Here is a 22187-nt window from a genome sequence, read left to right as displayed (position 1 = left end):
TGTTGTCTAACGTTCACCGAGATTAAACGCCCGCGGAGGGGCTGGGATTAATCAACCCTGTTTCTTTCATTAGATTTTCTGGAGCGACGTGAGCACACGGGCCTCCGCGTGCTGGCCGTCCCCAGCAGCTGTGGCCCCGAAGCGGGAGTCTCGATGTGGCCGACACCTGGGGGACACGCGGTCCACGCTGGAAAGTTGGGCAAGAGCGCCTGGGCGCCAGCCGCCGGCGAGGGCCCCCGATGCCCCGCCTGGTCCCCAGGGGCACCAGCATTGAACCGCCCCCCAGGCAGTGGCCCTGTGTGACCATCCCACAGAAAGGGGTCCGGTCTGAACTCCAGTCCAGCCACGTTTCCTTGGCAACCACCCTGGGGCTGGGTAACGGGGAGCTGAGAGAAGGGCAGCCTGGAATTGGGGGGCAGCGAGGCAGTGAAGGGGGTCTTCCCTGTCCCCCCGTCCCCGCACCGTGGAGTCTCCAGTCCTCCCTCCGCCGCTTCCCTGCCCCACCGGCTTCCTCTTGGATCGTCCCTTCGCTTGCTCGCTCGCTCACCCCGTAGATCCTTCCCGAGCAAGTACCGCGGGCTCCAGTCTGGGGGCTGGGGGTGCCCAGCAGCCAGGACAGCGGCCCAAACGCCCTCACGGAGCTCAAAGCCCCCGGTGCCTGCCCCCAGGCCCCGCGCACTCCGGGTGGTTGCGGAGAGGAGGGGACCACGACCTGCCTAGAGCGCCCGCCCTGTGCAGGCCGCCGGCCTCGGATCACGTCCTCGCGCCCTCGCGCCCTCGCGCCCTCGCAAGGCCTCGCATCCCGTTTGCAGCCCACACGCCCACGTGGGCCTACGGCCCGGACAAGGCCTCGCCGTGACCCCCAGGCCCCCCACCCAGAGTCCCCGGCACCTTCCCTGTGCCACGTCGCCTCCTGTGTGCGCTTTAAAAATAACCCGTCATTAGAGGCTGGCGTTGTCTGATGACAGACGCACTGCACTCGGAGAGCTGCGTCTCCAGGACAACCAGCGCGAAAAATGTCAGCGGCCGGACTGCGCCGTGACCACTGTGGTGGCCGCCGCCCGCTCGCTCGGGGACTCCCTGCTGAGCAGAGCCCAGTACGTAGCCCTCCCTGGGCGCCCTCGGCCCGACAAGCGGGCGCTGGTGGGGGACTTGGGCGCAGCAAAGGCGCAGGGCACCGGGGGGAGGACCCCAGGGTCAGAGAGGCCGGAACCAGCTCCCGGGGGCAGGGCGCTGTCCCCACCTGGGGGTGGCTGCGGGCGCGCCGCCTGGCGGAACTGGGCCAGCCAGGGAAGCCCCCGCGGCTGTGAAGCTTGAAAGGACGGTGCACAGGATCGAGGAGCCAGGTCCTTGCCTACGGAGGGTGTCACCCCGGAACCAACGGGACAGGGACGTGGCAGCGTAGTGAGACCGTGAGCGGGCGCGGCCGGGGAAAGGCGGAGGCGCCCTCGAGGAGGCAACGCTGCAGCGCCGAGCAGGCGGCGAGAGCCCGGGCCCCCTGCGGGCGGGTCATTGGTATCCATTTGGGGGCTTCATAAAAACTAAAAGCCGATGCTCGTGCCGGCCGCCACACAGGGAACGTGCGTGGGAGACGGGCCAAGGAGGCGCCACCCCTGGGAGCCCCGCTGGCTTCCCGCGGGCCGTGGGCTTGGGGACCTCTGGCTGGGTGAGGCGCTCCCTGGGGAGAGGCTGTCACCTACAGGCACTGCTGGATGCTTGGGGACACGGTGAGCTGTGAGGCGACGAATGACCCCCCCTGAGGGCTCCCGGGCTATAGACTCTGAAAGCCACGGGCCAAGGGTCGTGGGCGGGTCAACCCCCAGGAGCCGCTGACCCAGGCTTGCGCGGTGCGGCCGATGGGCGGTCCCGGGGAAGGACCAGAGGAGGAGGGAACGAAGCAGGGAACGCGCAAGGGGGGTGCCCTTCTGCTCGGGGAGCCCGGGCTGGCGAGCCGGGGTGTGCAGAGGGGGCTGAGCCCAGGCGTCCGGCCACCACGACGGGATTTCAGGGAAATGAGCGTCGGGCTGGGGAACGAACGCCAACCTAAGTTAAGGCTTCAGGGCGTTTGATGGAAAACCCAGGCAGAAAGCACGTTTAATTTAACATTAGGCGAAAGCCACAGTCGTTTCGAAGGCGCGGCCCGGAAGGCAGAGTGACCGCGGCGGCCCCCTCTGCAGGGCCCCCAGAACACTCCTCCCGCAAAGGAGTATCCCCAGGGGCCTGGCACGAGGGCCTCCCAGGCTCAGGGCCTGCACGCCGCCTCCCTCTCCCCTCCCTTCCCCCACCCCGCGCCCCCCACCCCCAGGGCGCGGGTCCAGAGCCCTCCGGCGCTCTCGCTGCAGCAGCTGCGTCCATCCTGCCCTCCCGCTGGCCGGGCCCAGGACAGCCGGGGGACTTTGATCGCACAGCCAAAGCTCCCAGGACGGGCCAGGGGACACCGGGGAAACGCAGCGGTGGAGACGGAGGGACAAACACGCAGCGCACACGAGTGGGCGCCGGGGTTGGGGCCCGACAGGGCCCGCGGGGCCGGAGGCCCGTTCTCACAGAGTGGAAGTTGTGGAGGCTCGCTCACGTCTTGTAAAGAGGCCACCAGTGTCCCCATGTGGGGATTAGAAGAGATGGCTTCTCCAAGAGGAGACATGGGCCTGCAGGCTCTGGTGGCGCACCGCGGTCGCAGCCCGCGGCGCCGGCGCGGACAGGCAGGGCGGTGCGGGGCTGATAAATCTTTGCACAAGTGGCCGGCCTGAGTGGACGGTCATTAAATGTTTAACGGGCGGATCGGTGCGGTGACAGGCGGTGACCGCTAGCCCCACGCGGCCGTTGCCAGCAGATAATCAGCCTTTTCTCTAATGACTATCTGCATCGAATTCCTACCAGGAGAAATTAAACCCTAACAGCTCTTCCTTTCAGTCCGGGTTCAATTGGTTAGAAACCAATTAGTCAAAATGGCAGAGCCAGTGTTCCGTGATCAGGACGGGAGCGTGGAGCCGCAGGGCCTCGGGCGGCGGTGGCTTGAGGACGCCGGCCCCAAGCACTGGCCTTGGGGACAAGCCCCGGCCCACTGAGGGCTAACCCTCCCTGAGGAGACCAGCGCGTTCTGCGTTCTCGCACAGTGTGAAAGTGCTCTTCAGTATTTTAATACTTAACGCGTGTTTTCTTCCCGGAAGCCATTATTTCCATAAATCGTGAGCCGCCCAAAATGCGCTGGAACCAGGACTTGTCAGAGCCCCGGCACAGCACCGCGTGGCTTTGCCGGAAGGGCCCCAGGCAGGAGCGCCCGGGGAGGGAGCCGGCTGCGGGGCTTGTGGGGCAGCCTGGCGCGCGGAGAAGCTCTCCAGGAGAGTCGACGTGGCTGCCCGCGACCCTTATGCAGAAGGGTCATCAGGCACTGAAAGCTTTTCGGGTGGCCTGCCAAGACGCGGGGACACCCAGTGACCATAACAGCATTCCCACCCGACGTCGCGCGTGACATGTGTCTGACGCCCGTGCCTATAACGTGCCGGTGGGGACGGCGGCAACAGCCCTGAGCAGGAAGACGAGGACAAGGGGCAGCTCACTTGGGTAGCTGCCATGTCCCCCCGCAGCTGCTGGGACAGAGGAGGCCACACTGCTTGGCTCTGCCTGGGGCCCCTCCCACCAGCGAGAGGCTGCCTGTCCCCTGGGCCCGGCCTGGACTAGGCACACGGATACCAGGAAGGCCCTGGCCCGCCCTCCGGGGTGGCAGCGCTGCCGCCACGCAGGCAAAGGGGGGCCCAGGCGGCCTGCAGAGGCCCTCCCCTCCTCCCCGGATGCCAGTTCCTGGCCTGTGCCTGTCGACCGGGCCGGCCAGGACGTGCCCATGGCCTCAAGTCACGGCCCCGCTCTGCTGCAGCCGCGGGCACCCTGCTCCATGCCGCCCCTCGGGAACGCAGGCCGCCTTCTCTGTGGCTCCACACCTCCCCGGGGGCCTCCCGGGCGCCCTCTGCTCCCAGCGGGCAAATGGAGACAGAGAGTGAGCGGGAGGGTGTGAGGGGGGGTCTGGGAGTGGCGCCCATTTCTGCCCCTGCCTCCCCATCCATAGGAGAGCCGGGAAATGCGTGACCCAGAGGGAAGGGAAGGGCGTCCTGCGGGCCGGGGCACCCCCCCACCACGCTGGCGCTCCTGTCTGCCTCCGCAAATGGGGGGCCGGGGGGCGCCCCGTACACAGCTGTGCCCCGGGCCTCACGCAGGGAGGGCGCCGGCGTGCACCGGGAACCTTCCGTGCGGGTGAGTCGCGATCACAGACGCCAGACCACCGCCCTGAGCCGGGAGGGAGGGGGCTGCGCCCACGCCGCCGACCGGCGCCCGCCGGGAGCCGCCCCTGGGGGCGCTGTGCAGAGGGCCGGCGCGGCCTGGAGCGCCTCAGTCACTTGCTCAAGGTCGCGTGTCCTGCGGTTGGTCAGCCTGGGAACGGAACCAAAGAGCGCTCTGCTCTTTGCTCTGACCTTGGCCGGGGCTGAGCTCAGAGCTGCGGCAGGGAGGCCCCCCCACCCGGGCGGGATGAGCAAACCCGGCGTCTGCGGTGGCCCCAGAGCCGCGGCGGTAAACTGCTTTTCCTCCCTAAAGTCGGGACCCCCCGGGACCCTGGGCCCGGCCGCCCTCCCCACACCTGGTGAGACACCAGGGACGCGTCCCCGGCGCCCGGACACGCAGCCGCGTTCGGGAACGCGGGTCTGTTCTGAGCACTAATTACGGCCTGTCATCCGGAACAAATACCTCCCATGACAAGCGAGATAATTAACATGCTTGGAGAAAACTTTCCTTTTTCTTAATTAAAGCTCACAATTCCTTTTCAAAGTAGGAAAATATATCTATTGTCTCCAGCCTGCGCCCATCCACACCACGGTCTGTGCAATAGAACACGACAGCAGCAGCCCTCTATTGTGCTTTCGGGTTTTTACATGTAAAAATGGGAGCAGTGAGCAGTTTGGGGAAGAAAACTCAGCCAGCAAGTGTCAAACACGCAACATTGACAACGAGGGCCGTTGCTAGGATGATCCCCGGGGTGCGCCGAGGGCGGACGAGACGTCTGGCAAACGGCAGCTGCCGTGTTTGGGTCCCCTGCCAGGAATGAGCGAGGTCCCAGCGGTGTGTGTGGAGGACCCTGGGGGACCGGGGGTTTCAGGGCCCTTGCGCTGTCCCAGGCGTGGGAACCTCAAATCGGGACTGTGGGCGCAGATGCTCCACCGGAAGCCCCGCCCCCTTCCTGCCAGCCTCCCGCCCCCCTGGAGCCGGGGCGGGGCCAGGGCGGGGCCAGGCCGGGCAGCTCCGCAGCCCCCGTGCCTGCCGGGGCCCTGCCCTGGGCCGGGAGGGCTGGCTGGCAGGCAGGCCACGCTCTGCGGGAGCGCCAGGAGCGCCCTCATCCGGCAGGGAAACGAGGGTCCAGGGCCCAGAGCCCTGTCTGTCCCCCCAGACGCAGGGCGCAGAGGGAGCCCAAGGAAGGTGGCCCGACAAACAGGCCTGCCTGCAGGTCACAGAGGACCACAGACGTCCGCGGGGAGGGGCCCTCAGCTCTGATCCCACGCGGATGCCGGGGCTCCGTCGCTCTGTCCCCGTGTCCCCGGTCAGTCCGAGGAGACGAGGTCCCGCCCGCACGTCCTCACGTGGGCGTTTTGTCTCTTCCACGGGCAGACGGCAGACGGCAGCCGGCTGCGCCCTCGTTGCGTCCTCCCTCCGCCTGAGCAATGCTGGCCGTGGGGCCTCATGTTGGGGGGAAAGAAAGAGTCATTTCTCGCAAAAGGCCCCCGAGCTCACTGCGCCCTTTGTCCAGCTTCGCAGGGGCGAGGGCAGAGCATGCAGCCCCCGCCAGCCCCACGCCACCAGCGCGCAGAACACGTGTGGGGGCCGACATCCCTAGGGTTGGAGGGCACCCCTCCGGGAAGCCGGAAAAGTGCCGCCATTGGCCTGGGGCTGCGGGCTCCCGGAACCTGGGGCGGGGCAGGCGCGGGTTCTCCCGGGTGGTGAGGATCTGGGGGAGCAGGGCAGGAAGTCGAAGCCCGTGTTCCCCACCCCAAGGACCCCGGGGTGCCCCGCGACCCCGGACCCCCGAGTGCTGGGCCCAGCCCCCGCTCGGCCTGTCCCAGGACGCTGGCGTGGCCATCAAGAGACATCACAGGCAGGAGCCAGAGCTCCAGGCGGCAGCTCAGGGTCGCCCTCAGGGAGAGGCACGGCTGGTCCCCCTGTGGCCTAAGTGGCGAGAAGGGGGCGGCCAGATGGTGATCACTGGCTTGGGGCCTGGCCGGGGGGCCGGTCAGCCTGGGTGTCCTTGCGCACGGAGAGCACTGCCGCAGGGGGGACAGATGGGGCAGGGGGACAGGCGGGCAGGATGGCAGTGCCTGAGCCCGAAGACTTTGACCGCGAAGGGGGACCCTTCCCCGTGCTGAGCCTTCCCTTTTAGGATCCCCCGCCCGCTCGGCCCCCTGCCCGGCTCTGAAGGTCCTGGCGGGTCCTGGCGGCGGCCACCCCGGCCTGGTCCGCACGCCCCCTGGTCTGGTCCCGAGCTGGGAGAGACAGTTCTGTCCAGCGGAGAGATCCCATCCAGCCCCTCCCCCAGCGGGGCCGGGAGCTCCCGTCCTTCCGGACCCAGGCACGCCCTGCCCTCCTGGCTCAGCCCCGCGGGGCTGCCGAGCGCCTGCGTGGAGGGAGCGGGCGCTGCCCACCCGCCCGAGGCCGGCCTTCCCCGTGGTGGACTCACTCGGCCCTCGGAGCTGCCCGCAGAGCGCCGGGCACGCACCGCCGCTAGTTCGCGGAGCGAGGGTCGGCAGCCGCTTCTCTTGCGCGGCGGTGGAAAGCGTCAGCCCGTGCGCGTCCACCCACTGACTCACCATCCGGGACGGAGCGGCCCCCACCCTGCGCCCGGCCGCGCCCGCGCACTTGCGGCACAAACAGAAGCTAAGAGGTGTGTGCGCCCGCAACCCAAGAACTTAACATTGCAGTGGCGGAGACAGACAAAAGACAAAGAGAGATTTCAATTTAACTGATTCCTGATCGAGTTTTCATTCTTCTTTTCTTCTGCTTATTTTGCGTGGGATTAGCTCGTCCCGAAGGACGCTGGGATGATCGCGTTTGGATTGTCTGTCTCGTCAGACACACGCATCCGACGCTATCAATTTCCCTCCAGTCGGCAGCGTGGTCTGCCCCCTACACGTTTTGAAAGGTTGTATTTTCATTGGCATTGAGTTGAAAATATATGTTTTTCTTTCAGCTGAGGTTCTTCCTTGACTCACAGGTCATTGAGAAGTGTGTTTACTCTCCAGGTGCTTTGGAATTTTCCAGCTGTCTTCCTGTCATCGATAGCTAATTTAACTCCATGCTCGCCCAAGAGCAGACGTCATTTGATGTTTATTTTTTAAACTGTGAGAGGGCATGTTTTGTGGCCCGGAGTGGCCTGTCCCGCGGACGCCCCACGTGAGCTGGGGAGGAACGCGCGCCCCACTGTTGTGGGACGCACAGGGTGAGACGTGCCAGTCGCAGGCAGGCGAGGACGCCGCGGCCGGTCGCCGTGGGCTGTCCCCCGACGCGCCGCCGCCAGAGCCGCCCGACCCTGCCCCCCACCCCGCCCCCCGGCTCTGGCAGCGGCTTCCCAGTCTCTCTGGGCAGCGCGGTCACTTTGGCGTCCCGCGTTCTGGGCGCACACACGTTCAGGGCTGCTACGTCTTCTTGGAGGATCAGCCCCTTCATCGCTGTGCAGAAAGGAGCCTCTGCTTTAAGTGAGGTGGTTAGAAAGGGCCTTTGAGGGAAGTCGGCCGCACGGGCGCCAGAGCTGAGGGGGGAGCCCCCCAGACACCTGCCGGCGGGGCTGACGCGGCGGCGGGAACGGCGCGGGTGGAGGCTGCTGGTCGCCTGTGCCACGGGCTGCCAAAGCCGCTGCCTTGACCCTGGAACAAGCCAGTCCGGGCCTGACCCCCAGGGCCTGCGGGACCCGGCCCTGGCCACCCCTCGGTCCTCCTCCCACGCTCCAGCCGCCAGACCCGCTCTCCCCCCGCCCCCGACCCATGGGGCGGAGCGGGGCCTGCGTCCACGTCCCCCTGCTCAAAGGCGAGCGGACAGCGGGTTCCGCAGGCTGGGCTTCCGTCCTCCCCCCGGCGGCCCCACCTCAGTTACGCCCCTGCTGTTCCCCTCGGAGCAGCCACACCGTGGACGCGGGTCTGCCTCCACATCACGGCCCCCAGCCCAGGGTGTGTCTGGTCCACGGGGCAGAGCCGGCCCCCGGCACCTGTGTGCAGGTGAACACACGCCTGGCCTGCTGGCACGGGGCCGTTCCAGGCCTGCCAGGGGCCCCGCGCAGCCCGGGCAGGGCCTCGGAGAGCGTCCCCTGCACCTCCCAGCTGCTGGAAGTCGGGCTGGGACTCGAGCCCACAGTTCTGGCCGCATCTTGCCCCTCCACAGTGGGGCTGCCGGGGGACCTGAGGGACCGCTCGGACCGGGACGCCGCCACGGAGACAGGCGATCGCACGGGGACCCCCTAGCACGCCGTGCTCTCCCCACCGCCGGGCAGCCGCCCAGATCTGCGCCGCGAAAGCTGCTGCGCCGTCTGTGTCTGTGGCAGATGCGTCCCCGCCTCCCAGCCCGCTCCATCTTTGTATAATTCAAGGGCCGAGCCCTGCCGATCCCGCAGGCGGGGCGGCCTCCCGGGAAGCATTTGGAAGAAGAAGAAAGGGCTGCTTCTCAACCCTGAGTTCAAGAGATGGCCAAGGCTTTTAATTTAGTTTGATTGATTTAATATCCCGCGTCCTGGGAGCTGAGCTCAGTGTGATGCGGCTGCCCTCCTCTGCCCGCCAAGCTGGCTGCGGAGCGCGCGTCGCGGGGCCGGAGGCAGCAGCGGAAGGCTCTCTTCCCGGCCGCTCTGGCTGCCGGGCGCTGACCGCAGGGGAAGGGGCAGGCTCCCAGAGGCACGGGGCAGGCCACCGAGCTCCGGGCACGCCGTCCCCTCCCTTTTTCAAGGTGCTCTCCTACACGGACGGCCGAGCCTCGGGCCGCTTTGTGCTGCCGTGTGGGTGTTTTTTCAAAGGGGCTTCTTCTCCACTCTGTGCTCCACCCCCACCCATGAGGGAGGCACCACCGGGTCTCCCGTGGGGCATATGCCTCCTCCAGGAAGCCCTTGGGGACTCACCTGTCCTTTGCAGGGCTGCGACCGGAACACCGACCGCCAGCACCTCTGCGACTCTCCCATTGCCAGAGGCCTGTCACATCCCTCAGGAGCCAGAGGGCCGTAAACGGACACCCAGCACTGCTGGTGCGCCCCCGGCGGGTCAGTGCGGGCAGCGCAGGCCGGGCCCAGCTCTGCTCCGTGCCGCCCCTGGCGGGACGCCCTGCTCACGCGGTCACGTCTAGTGACAGCCAGTCACATCCGTCTCCGCAGCGCCTCCCACATGCGCCCCCTGCCCCAGCTGGGCACAGCCCCCAGTCCCCACATCCCCAACACACGGGGCAAGTAAAAGCTACCCGTGACATCATGGTCCCTCAGAGCAGCTTCACCTGCCAAGGGACTTTATTGTCCACGTGGGAACCCAACCGGTGGAACCATGCCTGTTCTGGGACAGGTGCCCTCCTGCACCTGGGCCGGAGAGGGGACCCGCTGGTCCCTGGCCCCTCCTGCACCAACACTGTGCCGTTTGCTGCCCCCGACTTCTCAGGAAGTGATTGTTACCATAGGACAAACGCTCCTCTTTCCCATTTTTCTCTCTTAATACTGTCCTGGCTTTTTAGTCATTTACTTTGTTGGGATTTTAGGATGCGTTTGTCCTGCAATGTAAAACAATTTGTTGGAACTGTGATCAGAGATCATTGAATTGATACTTCAATTTGGGGAGAATTGTTATCTTTAGATATTGGGAGTGACCCCCTAGGAACACGCCGGACACCTAGGATGCACTGAAGACCTACTCTGTGTTTTTCAGCGAAAGTTTGTTGTTTTCATTACAAAGTCCTGATTAATTTTGGTAGGCCGATTCCTAGGTAGCATCGCTGCCGTTGCTTTGGGGATTACTGTAATCCCGGACTGTATTAGCTGGGGTCTCCAAAGGGACGAGAGAACACACATGCGGGGTCTGTCCGGAAGGTATCCAGCCCTGCAACATGGAAATTAGAGACATTTATTGAAAATACAAGAAACATTGTCCATAGGACAACACCGCCTCAGTCCCCCACAAAGTAGACACCTTGGGACCTCACACCATTCTCCCAGTCGCCATCGGCTGCCCCGTCATGTTTTCCTGAATCTCGACGGTCTGACATCTCTTCTCTTTTGAAGGTGATTTTAGTTTGGGGAAAGGCCAGAAGTCGCAGGGCCCCAGATCTGGGCTGTACGGGGGCTGAGTCACCTGGGTGGGTTGATGTTTCACCAAAAACCTGCACGAGATGCGATGCGTGAGTGGGCACGTTGTCATGATGAAGCTGCCAGTCACCGGTGCCCACAGCTGCGGCCTCTGAGTCATCCAAACAGTTTCCACAGAGGAAGGTTCAAGCTTAACGCAAAATCAGATGCAGATTTGTTGCTGGACTCTCTCAGTCATTCCGAGTGGGATGGCCCCACGACGCACAACTCACTCAGCAGCGTCTGCCGCCCCCACTGACGAGGACAGTGAAGTCGTCACTGTTCACACACGTGCGTTCCCGGCCACTGCCCTTCGCTGTCAGGTCACGATGTCACACAAGCCATTCTCAATATAGTAACAGTGGCTGAGCTTCTTTCCAGACAGACTAAAAAAATATATGCACACACGTGTACATACACATATATATTACATATTTCTTACATTTAATTAGAGGAATTTATTGCAGGGTTTTTATCACAGGTGTTTATTACAGGGATTGGCTCACATGGTCGTGGAGACTGAGAACTGCCAGCCTGCAACCTGGAGGCCCAGGGCAGCCGGTGGTGGAGCTCACCCCACGCCCAAAGTCCTGAGAACCGGGAGCTCCGATGTCCGAGGGCGGCAGCAGGGGGGCGGCCCGGGCCCGGCGGAGGGAGCGCTCGCCCTCACTGCCCGCTCTCACCCCAGCCCAGCCCGCCCTGCGGGCGGCTCTGCCCTGACTCAGCCCTGGGCTCTTCCAGCAACGCCTTGTGGACGCTCCTGGACGTAACGTTCATCGGCCTCTGGGCGTCCCTTAGGGTCGCATCGATCCTGTACGCGGAAAACCCTAAACTCCACAAAAACCTGTTGGGAGAAATAAACACATTCAGTGTCAGGATACAAAATCAACATACAGAAGTTACTTGTGTGTCCTTACCAACAATGATCTAGCTGAAAAGGAAATCAAGAAAATAATCCCGTTTATTACAGCATCAGAAAAAATAAAATACTTAGGAACAAATTTAAACAAGGAGATGAAAAATACGTGCTCTGAAAACTCTAAGACATGGATGAAATAAATTTAAAAGGACACAAATAAATGGAAAGATTTCCCATGTTCATGGATTGGAAGAATTGATATTGTTCAAATGTCCACCTACCCAAAGCAATCTACAGATTCTATCCAATCTCTTATCAAAATTCCAATGGTATTTTCATAGAAATAGGAAAAGCAATACTATTGATAAAATGTATATGGAACCATAAAAGACCAAACATCCAAAGCAACTCAGAAACAACAGAGGCATCTGTAAAAAGTGGCCCTGGCTTTGTACCAGACACGCAGGCTGATGAGGCAGAACAGAGCACCCAGAAACAAACCCGAGCGTGTACAGCCCCTAGTTTTTAACAAAATGTCAAGAACGCACGACAGGGAAAGACAGTCTTTAACGAATAGTGTAGCAAAAACTGGATAGCCACATGCAAAAGAATGGAAACAGACCCTTATCTTACATGACACACGAGGTCAACAAAATGAATGACAAACATAGAACCTGACGCCGTAAAAGTTCCAGGAGAAAACTTAGGGGAAGCGCCTCGGCCTCGACAGCTCCTCTGTTGTATGGGGCACTGGAAACTCCAGCTACCGACGTCAAACGAACATGTGAGGCTGCAGCAAACTGCCTGTCCCCCACGCAGCAACACCCGACCGATGAGAAGGTGTGCGAATCGCCTATTTGATGAGGGATTAATATCCAAAGCATATAAGGAGCTCCTGCAACTCGACAGCAAGAGAGAAAAGGCCAGATTCAAAAATGAGCGAAGGTCCCGCACAGACATCATTCTAAAGACGACACACAGGTGATCAACAGGAAAAACTGCTCAGCGTCACTGGTCACTGCGAAACGCAAACAAAACCACTCGGCGTCCCCTCACGCCTGTGGGAGCGGCGGTTGTCAGCAGCGCCACAGGTAACACGCGCCGGCGGGGGTGGGGCGCAGGCGGGGCAGCTGTGGGGAGGCAGGCGGGGCGCCTCCGAAACAAATGGACTTACCACGTGACTCAGCAGCCCCGCGGCCGCGGGTCTGCCCAAAGGAAATGACGGCCGTGCCTTGAAGAGGGATGTACGCCCCGTGTTCACAGGGGAATTGTGCACAAGAGCCAGGGTATGGCAACAGCCTGCACAGTCCACAGACGAGTGACCGGATAAAGAAACCATGAGGTGTGTGCACTTCAGCCTTACAGAAAGGGGGGGCCTGCCACTTGTCACAAATGAACCCGGAGCACAAGTGAAATAGGCCTGACACAAAAATGAACACACTGCATGACGTCACTTGTATGTGGAACTCAGAACAGTCCAATAAATGCTCAGAGGCCAGGAGGAGAGCAGCGGTCACCAGGCGCTGGGGCGGGGGACAGGGGAGAGCTGGGTCGGAGGGCACAGGGCTGCGGTTACGAAGCGTGACTGACTCTAGAAAATCGAGGCGCAGCATGACAACTGCACAGCTGCCACGCGGGGGTGACAGACAGATTTGTGGAGAGGGTGAACATCAGGTGCGCTGGGCACCGGACACACAGAGGGGATGGGCGACCTCACTGCGCGTGCACCGTGGGTCATCGCGTCGTCCGCCACAGGTATGCAGAGTGGACGTTCGCGAATGAAGTAAAATGTTAGGTTCTTGTTTTTAACTCCCTGTATTACACCTGAAGTCCGCTGAACACACGGCCTTTACTAGTTTCTTCTGTTATCCTGATCCTAGGCTCTTCTGGCTGGACTCGCTTTTGGGTAGATGTGCATTTGAGTATTTTTCAGAAAGAACCTGTACAAAGCAAATGTAATTTTGTGAGGGTTTTGAGTGTGTGCACGTTAAAATCCTTTCATTTTGCTCTTCTACTTGAATAATGGGTTTCCGGGACATAGAATTATAGACTCAAAATTCTTCTGGCTCTTTAAAGGTATTTTCCCATGGGGCGCTGTGTTGCTGCTGGAAACGGGCCACCAATATGGTTCTTGTTCCATTTCAGGAGTCCGCTCTGTTGCTGTTGTGCTATTGAAGATTTGGGGACAGTATCTTTATTTTTGGAGTTTTGGCATTTTTCCAGAATGTACACAGGACTTGCGCTTTTTTCATCTATTTTGTCCTGCAAGAGACACTTTGAAATAAAATTTTAAAAAACCACCGCGCAGCTCTTCTCAGCCAAGGAAAAAGGTCTCCTTTCATCTGAGAACACGTCCTCGCCTTTGGTGGCCTGCCGTCCCGGTTCATGCTCCTTTCTGGTAGAATTCCGTAACCCAGTCATCTGGATGGGTAATTCAGTGCTCAGCTGTAGCCACTCTGGTACTTGGCCATTTTTTGAGCTTTTAATACCATCAGATTTCTCTAAGAACCCTGATCATATTTTTAAAAATTTCCTAGGATGTCATTTGGGAATCTTCTGGATAGAAAGGACGCGGCTTCCTGAGGCTTTAGGGGGAGGGCCAGTGCCTGAGCTTCCCCCCGCCGGGCCACCCCTTCAGCCTCCGGGGTCACGACCTCCCCCCAAGCGCCGGTGAGAATGAACATCCAAGAACGCGCTGCACATCGGGCCCAGCCCCGCTCAGGATTCCCACTTGGTCGGCCCCGGAGGCACAGCTGGGATCCAGACCCAGGGAGGCCGGCCTGGCGAATGGACCCGGCCGCAGGCTGGCTGGCGGCCGTGGGTGCGCTCCGCCAGGAGTCCCAGGCGACCTTCCCGGGCCGCGGAGGCACAGCGCCCGAGCTGGTGGCGCTCTCTCCGGCGCCTGTGCGGGCTCGGGGCTCCCCGGGCGCTGCGTCCCCACAGTGGCTCTTTCCCGCGTGCCTTCATTATGGGTTCACTCTGACTCCCCCCGGTGTCCCCAGGATCCTGCACCACGTCTGTCTCTCTCGTGACATCCCTTCCTGGTTGTCATCACTCTCGGGTACTTACTCTCATTTGTTGGCTCATATTCTGTCAGTTTTATGGCATTTCTGGTGGAAAGGGAAGTAATTGCTCTGCTCAGCGGGTCACTTCGGTCCAATAAAGCCATCTTTCCAAAGGCAGCACTGCCTCATTCCAGGGTTCTGCAGATTGCTCGCTGACGCTGGGTCGGCCTGAACTCTAATTTGTCACAGGGGACCCTGCAGGACTGGCCCAGCCTCCTCCTCCACCTCCAAACTGCTCCAGCCTGTTCGCGACACCCGCCCCCCACCCTGGGGACACCCAACAGCTCCTAAATGTGCCAGGCGGTTTTGCACACCGGACCCTCTGCGGAATGTTTCCCCGATTTCGGAAGCAGCAGCCATCGCCCTGTGGCCCCCTGTGCCTGGGGCAGATGGAACGGGGGCAGGGGGGCCGCTCCAGGACCAGGGTGTCCTGTGGCCACGCCCTCTGGCTGAAGCCAGGCCCGGCCCCAGCGCGCCCTCCCCACGTGCACCCGCCCCTCCTGTTGGCGCAGTTCTCCTTGTCTCACCTGAGCGCCTTTCACATTTCATCACAATCCTGTCTTCACAGCCCTTCAAGTGACAGCAGGGTGGGACTCCCTGCGGGCAAGGAGGTCCGATCGCTTTGCCACAGTCCCTGAAACGGGAGCGCGCAGAGAACGCTCCCTGGGCGAAAACGATCCCAGGCTCCTCTCTGCCCCGACTCCGCCTCAAGGGTCCCAGCCAGCTCCTTCTTCGCGCCAAACCTCCTCCTGAGGACCAGCGCCCATGCCCCTCCCACAAGGCCGCCGCCCTGGCCACCCTGTAGACGCCGTCCTCTCTGCAGGCGGGGGCCCCCACCTGCAGGCGCACTGGCGGTCCCCTCCGTAACCACCGTTGCCCAGCGGCGCGAGGCTGCCTCCCACCGTCAGCCAGAGGCCAACGATCGTGTCTGAGCGCAGGTGACCGTGTGTTGCTCTGTCCCTTCTTGACCCCTCAAAAATACCAAAGTAGCTCATAGGACCCTTGATGTAAGTGGAGCACGGGCGCAAAGGGGGCCCGCGGATGCGATGCTAGTCCCAGGGTTGTGGGGCTGGGACCCCAACTACTACCGCGGAGCCCAGAGCCGGTGGCCAAGTCCACCAAGTGCACAAACCTCCCTGTGGACCTTGGCGTGTGGCGCCCCAGCCGGCCTCCCACGTGGGCGGAGCCGTGGCGCCGCTGGCCCTCCTGTCTCGAATACAGGTACGCGGAGCCCTTCCCCCGCGGCCGTGAGGCCACACCCTTCGCGGGCTGACTCCTGGGGCCTCACACAGGATCCGCACCCAGAGCCCCTGGCGCCGCCACCACCGCCTCTGCCAAGGTGACGGCCGACACAGTGTCAGAGGCTGGGGGAGCCGTGCGCTCGCCACGGTCCAGGGCCGCGGGAGTCACACCCGCTCTCTGCCCCTCCAGCCCCCAAAGGCGCCCGACACGGGGCGCTCTCCAGGGCCTTCCTGAATTTTAGAAGTCAATCTAACAGTTGGACAGTCAAAGGCGTTAAAAAATGCTGTCTCAAGACAGGAGACGTGCTCTCTCCCCTGGGGCTGAGGGAGGAAGACCCTGCATGAGTGAAGGTGCCCTTGTCGGGGTGGGGGGGGGGCCTCAGGACTGAGCGCCCAGCCCCGCGCACCCCGCACGCCCTCCTGTCCAAGCCCTGCCCCTTCAGCCCCAGCCCCGCACGCCCCAGGCTGCCCCGCCCCCGCCCTCCGGGATGTCGCCCTGCTGGAAAGGCCCTCTGCACAGAGCTCCACCAGACCCCCTCCAGGGAGCCCTCACCCCTTCCCGACCCCCAGGACCCTCAGCCCGGTGCTCCCGGGGACATCACCGCCCCGCCTCCCGACCGTCCAGGGATCGGGGACCTTCCCCCGTGCCCGACCGCGCCCTTCACCTCATGGCTCATGTCCGGACCACGCACAGCAGTCAGATCTCAGCCTCCCGCCTGCGAGACGCTGGGGCCCCCGTGTCGGTTCCTGGGGGTGAGTGACCAGTGATAGACCCACGTGCTCTGTTGGGGCAGCAGAAGCGCGCACTCGTGCCAAACGCTCAGATGGGTGCCTGGCCCGCGTGACGGGCTCAGCCGGGCTGGGTGCCGTCCTTACGTGGTGGCTACACTGCATCTTCCCGCGCGACCCAGCCCGCCGCCTCCTCCCCCGAGGAGCCCCCTGTGACTGCCCCCGTGTCAGCTCCGTCCCGCTCCTCAGGAGTCCTCCCGTCACCTGTCCTTCCACTCGGCCACTGGCGGGCTCAGCGGCTAGCCACTGTCACCTGGGTGTGCCAGGCTGCCCTCCCTCACAGGATGTTCCCCCACAGCACGTGCTCCCCCTCACTGACCCTGCTGAGCGCCCGGGTGGGGGGCAGGGCGAGGTGCCTGTTTCCTGCCCCCACTACCAGCCCGGGGCCCGTGGAGGCACTTCAGGTGTCGGGAGCCGTGGTGAGACAGTCGGGGAAAGGAGCCCTTTACCGGGACCTGTGTCCTTGTCCCGGTCCATGCCCGGGACTGGGGAAGCTGCTCGCAGAGGCGGCGATGCAGCTTAGGGTGACAGGGCAGCACAGCCAGAAACAGCGCCTCCACCTCCGCGGAAGGAAGGGCGGGGAGCACGGCCGGAGCCCCACTTCCCAGCACAGGCATGCGGCTGCCCCAGGGCCTGCGCAGGGGCCGCCAGGGAACCCAGCGCTGCTCCCGTCCAGCCACTCAGGAGGCAGGAGCACGGCATTGGAGAACTTCGGAGTCGCTGGCGTCCCAAACACCCATAGCCCCTTTGTGCAGCAAGCGCGGGGAGAGCAGCATTTCCTCTTCCTGTGACCCAGGCACCCAGGGTCCTCTCTGAGCCCAAAAGCCACCGCGGGTTAACAGGTGGGCAGCTGCTCACTGTCACTAAACGAGCAGCGCTCGCCTCCCATTCCCGACTGCGCCTGCCATCAAACAGCGCCGCGTACAGCGCTCAGAGCCAGGCACGTACCGGGCCTCCCACCGTTCAGCCCACAAGCACCAGTCAGTGCGGAGCTGGATTCCCCCACAGCCCCCGGCACCAGCCTGAGGCCTCTCCCCACTCCTGTGGGGGCGCTGTGGGCAGCGGCACAGGCCACTGCCCAGCAGGATGCCCGGTGAGCAGGTGCCCCTCGCCGCACGGCCTGGGCGCCAGGCGTTTCTGGCTCCCGGTTAGGGCGGCCCTCACTGTGACCTCGCTCCTGACCTCACAAAGCACGTCATGCTCAGCCCCGCCCACAGTTAGAACCCCACCACAACGAAGAAAGTGTCCACATCAGAGCACACGCACAGAGCAGCCCGAAGCCCGGGATCCGTGACAGCAAGGCTGGGCAGAGCAGGGACTGGAGGCTGTCACCCTGGTCTCAGAAAGAGCTAATGGTGCTGCAAAGGATGGCAGGACAGTGGCAGCGATCTGACCCCCCTCTGGAGGAAGAGACTGGGAAGTTCTAACCGCGGCCTCAGGCAGTGAGAGCCAGCGCCTCGCTCTTGGGTTATACCCTCATCTCCAGCGAGCCGTCCATCTGCCTGCAACTGACTCTGAACCCCAGGGGCACAGCCAAACGCTGGACGCCAGCTACTTCAATGAGACAAGGCTGCCCCGTCAAACAGCTGGAGCCCAGCCAGCCCCCCACCCCCCGAACAAAACCTCAGGCTCCTGCTGCACTGCGCCAAGTGCTGTACTTGCGGGCCATGGACACAACCAGGAGCAACCAACCTGCTCCCCAAGAGGCTGCGTGGCCATGAAACATCTCCTGGGGGACCCCAGACTCTGCCCACTCCCTCATAACAGACGCTCTCAGACCCCAGCAGTAGGAGTTAACACGAAGTTCCTCCCTTGCTGCTTCTTCCCGGGAGAAGACTCATTGGCCTTCCTCAGCGGGGAGGCAGGAGTCTCCAGGGGCCGCTGAGGCCCGGCTGTAATCAAGACTCACACAGCGCAGTCCGAAGCGGGCTGCCACACACTGAGCACCCCCGGCGCGGCTCCAAGTCGGCACACTCAGAAGCAGTGAGCGCCTTAGCCCTCCCCGCCTGCAGGAGCTCCTGCGACTCCATGGACCGTGCTCTCTCCGGAGCTCAGACCACCGGCCCTCCAGGGCAGTGCTTGCAGCTGCTGCCCGTGGGCTCCGGGCTGAGGGCATGGCTCCCCTGCCGCTCAGATCTTGCAGGGATCCTTTATTCTGTCTATTCTTGAGCCCCGTGGTGAAAAAACAATGGACTTTGTTCTTTCGGGACTCTTGTCTCTCCCCGGAAACACAAACACCGCAAGGCACCACGCAAGCTGCGGCCAGACAACAAGCCTCTTAAGAAGCCGCGGGACCAGGCCCCCCTCCAGCTCTCTGAAGTTAGCCTGCTGAGCCTAGTCAGGCCCAACCAAGAAGACAGCGGAGCCACACACCAACGGAAAACAAAAAAACGCACTTGACTACGCGCCATGCAGCTGCCTTATATAGACAGAAGTCCCCGCCCCCGGTTCCTCATTGGCCGGTCCTCATGCAAATGAGGACTCCAAATCCTCACAGTTTGATTGGTCCAAGGCATTATCCTGATTGGTCAGAATAGAGTTGCTCTGATTGGCCAGCGCTCCACAGCTCTGATTGGACAGAGAAAAAGCACATACTATTGGCTAAAACACAATCCGGGGTCTCCTCTATCCCAGCTGCTCTGTCGGCAGCACCCGAGGTGGTGGGCGGCTCGGGGCCCGTGGCTCCCGGAGTTTGCGGGAGTGGCCCTGTGTGGCACTGGCTGCAAGGCTCCAGACTGAACCCAGGGAGCCCCGGGAGCCCGGCCCGCTGTGTGTTTGCAGCGACTGCCTGCTCGCAGCGTGGGCGTGGCGAGGCTCTGCTGACCCGGTCGCGTACTGGCTGCTGCGCGCTGCAATCTGTCCCGCTCAGCAGCCCGTGCCCCCTCGCCGAGCGGCGCAATGCTTCACTCCGTTTTTTCTTCCTCTGGTGGATTTGATTTTCCCATGCAGTCCTAGGAGCGGCACAGGGCACGCGAAAGTATTTTGCTTCTCAGAATTTCTGAAAATGTCATGAAATTTTTAAGTGCCATTTATATTCCAAGGACTGTACAGTCAAGTGTATGTGCTGCTTTTTCTTTCAACCTGATTCAAGCCGCACCAAACACTGCGAGGTAGTCCCGGAACTCGCGTTGACAGATCCATGGAGAGACTGAAGCGCCGGAAGGTCACATGGCCTCCTGGTCCGGGGCAGAGCTAGCCTGGCCTTGCAGCCCGGACACGTCTCCAGAAGCCACGGGGCAGCTGACCCCCGCCCTGCGGTGGAAGGGACGGGAGAAATCAGGCGCTAACTTGGTTGTGAAGGATCTCCCCCTGGAAGCATCATGCAGGGAGGCCCCGCCATCCCCTGCCTCGTGACGCCCACCCCTCCCGGTTCCCTGTGTCCAGCCCCCGCCCAGCGGGTCTGCTTCTCAGCCACCGTCAGGCTCTTGGTGTGTCTGGGGTGAACAGGCGGTATCTGCAGACCCCGGGAAGTGAGATGAGCCCAGGGCCCAGGGAAAGAGTGGCACAGGTTCGGACGAGCCGCTGAGCCTGCCCCCACGTCTTCTGTTCCCTGCCCTCCCCGCGGAAGCTCTCTACCCGGGAGGCACTGAGAACAACCAGACGTGGTCACTCGTCGGCACCAGGGGTTGCCAGTCCTAGGTGCTATCATGTGACCGGGGCTTTGTACTGTTTTCTGGGAGCCCCTCGGTGCACCAGGCTCTGCTGACAACGGCGGTGGGTCCTGGGCCCTGCCCTCGGGGGCTCGGGAGCCGGCACGGACAAGCTGAGCAGCAGCAGGGGCTGTGGTCCCCTTGCTGCGTGGCCCTCGGGCGCCAGGGTCCCCCAGGAGCCGTGCAGTCCAGGCAGGGCCCATGAGGCAGGGGTGGGAGGCCGCGTGAAGAGAACCTGGAAGCGCCCAAAACCTGCACAGAGCCTGGGTAAAATGCCATCGTTCCTGGAAGGCAGGGGTCCCCGGCCGGCTGGGCAGGAGCGTCCCTGGCAGAAGAAATGGAATTTGCAAGGGCACTGAGCTGTCCTAAAGCGCCTGAGCTGTTGGCGGGACGCACGGGGAAGGCAGCCAACACCGGCCGAGTCCTTGCTGTGCCCGTGTGGTTTGCTGGGCAACATGCAAGCGCTCGCGCATGATCCAGCACGTCCGCTCAGGGGCCGCACACGGTGTGTGTGGCGAGGCCGGCTTTGCAGCGTTTGGCCTTTATCCTCCTGGCGCACCTGCGGCCCGGGGACAGGCTCTGCGGTCAGCCCCACGTCCCCGTGCTCAGACGTGGTCCAAGGACACATGACCACAGACCAGCTATGGCCACCGTCCTGTCCCGTCGTTCCTGCTTCCCTCCTGAGAGCAAACCTCCCCCTTTCTCAAGCCCGTGGCATGGCGGTACCAGAGTGACGAACCCGGTCCCCCCTGGCCCTGCCCCTTCTTTGTCAGGGAAGCGACACGGACCCGGCGTCTCCTGATTCCCACCTGCTGTCTGGCCGCAGAGCGGCCACCTGACCTCAGCAGGCCACCCCGCTGGTGCACAGGAGCCCCGTGTTCCTGAGGACGTGCTCCGGGGCAGGCCTGGAGGGGCGTGCGACCCGGCAGGCCTTGCCCACGACTGCGTTACAGTGACGCCCGGGAGAGGGGACACTCAGAGGGGCCGGTGGATCTCAGGGTGGCAGTGACGGGGTGGCCGGGAGGTTGGGGACAGGCGGCCAGTCAGAGGGCTGGGATGGCCACAGGCCAGCGGCAGTCGCCCTGCTGCTCGCCTGCTCACGCGGTGAGTCTCCAGGGAGACCCCTGGCCTGGCCCCGTCACCTCGTCCCTTGCCCATGGACGGTCACCCCGGCGCCCCTCCTCCCGGGCCTCCCACAGGCCGCTGGTGCCCACAGTGTTGCTGCCGCCCCAAGTCCCCAGACGCTGCAAGAGCGCACGGGTCTGGTCTAGTTTAAACAGACTCGGTCCTTCAGAGACGCTTTAGGCCAAGAGCAAAGCTGAGCGGCAGGTGCGGAGATGCGCCCCCGCCCCCACAGCCCCCCAGCGTCTGCCCCCCCGCCCAAGTGGGGCGTGTCACAGGCCGGGAGCCCGCATGGACGCGTCGCCCACGGCCCACGGGCTGCGGTGCAGCCCGCGCTCGGTGCCGTGCATCCTCTGGGTTTGGACAAGTGTGAAATGACGCGTGTCCACCCCTGTGGTGTCTCACAGAGCAGTCTCACTGCCCGATGGTCCCCGTGCCCTGCCCAGCCATCCTCCCCGCCCCAGCCGCGGCAGCCACAGCTCTGTCACCGTCCCCGCTGAGCTGCCTTTTCCCGAAAGTCACATGGTCGGAGCCCCACAGGGTGTGGCCTCTTCAGGCTGGATGCGCTCACTCGGCCGCAGGCACTTAAGGTCCCTCCGTGTCTTTCTAGGGCTTGAGGGCTCGTTTGCTGGATAATGTCCCCCACCAGCCCCGTCTGGGCGGACCACCGCCCGCCGGCACCTTCGAGGGGACACCTTGGGCTCTTCCGGGTTTGTCAGCTGTGAACGTAGCTGCTGTAACATCTGTGCGCAGGTTTTGTTGACATACATTTTCAATCCGCTTGGGTAAATACCAGGGAGTGTGATACTGGATCGTATGGCGACAATATGTTGAGTTTTGTTAAGAAACCACCACACCGTCCTCCAAAGGGGCGGCACCATGCTGCGGCTAAAGCAGGTTTACAGTTGTGCTACAAATAAATAGTGTCATAATTAATAAACAGCAACACAAGAACAAGCTCCGTGTTTGCACACTCAGACCTGCCCGCCCGCGTCTGCCCCAGCCTGCGTGCCTCCCGGGTGCAGGTCGCCTGTGGAACGCGTGGCCGGCAAACGTTAACGCTCACCCACCGCAGTGTGCTGTGCCATGTCCCGTGGCTGCTGCGGAGAGCGGCGCGGAGAGCGGCGC

This window comes from Pteronotus mesoamericanus, unplaced genomic scaffold (genome assembly GCF_021234165.1).
Source record: "Pteronotus mesoamericanus isolate MK-2021 breed Mesoamerican mustached bat unplaced genomic scaffold, CSHL_Meso_final contig_702, whole genome shotgun sequence".
In the NCBI taxonomy this organism is placed as follows: Eukaryota; Metazoa; Chordata; class Mammalia; order Chiroptera; family Mormoopidae; genus Pteronotus; species Pteronotus mesoamericanus.
Note: the sequence above shows the minus strand (reverse complement) of the source record.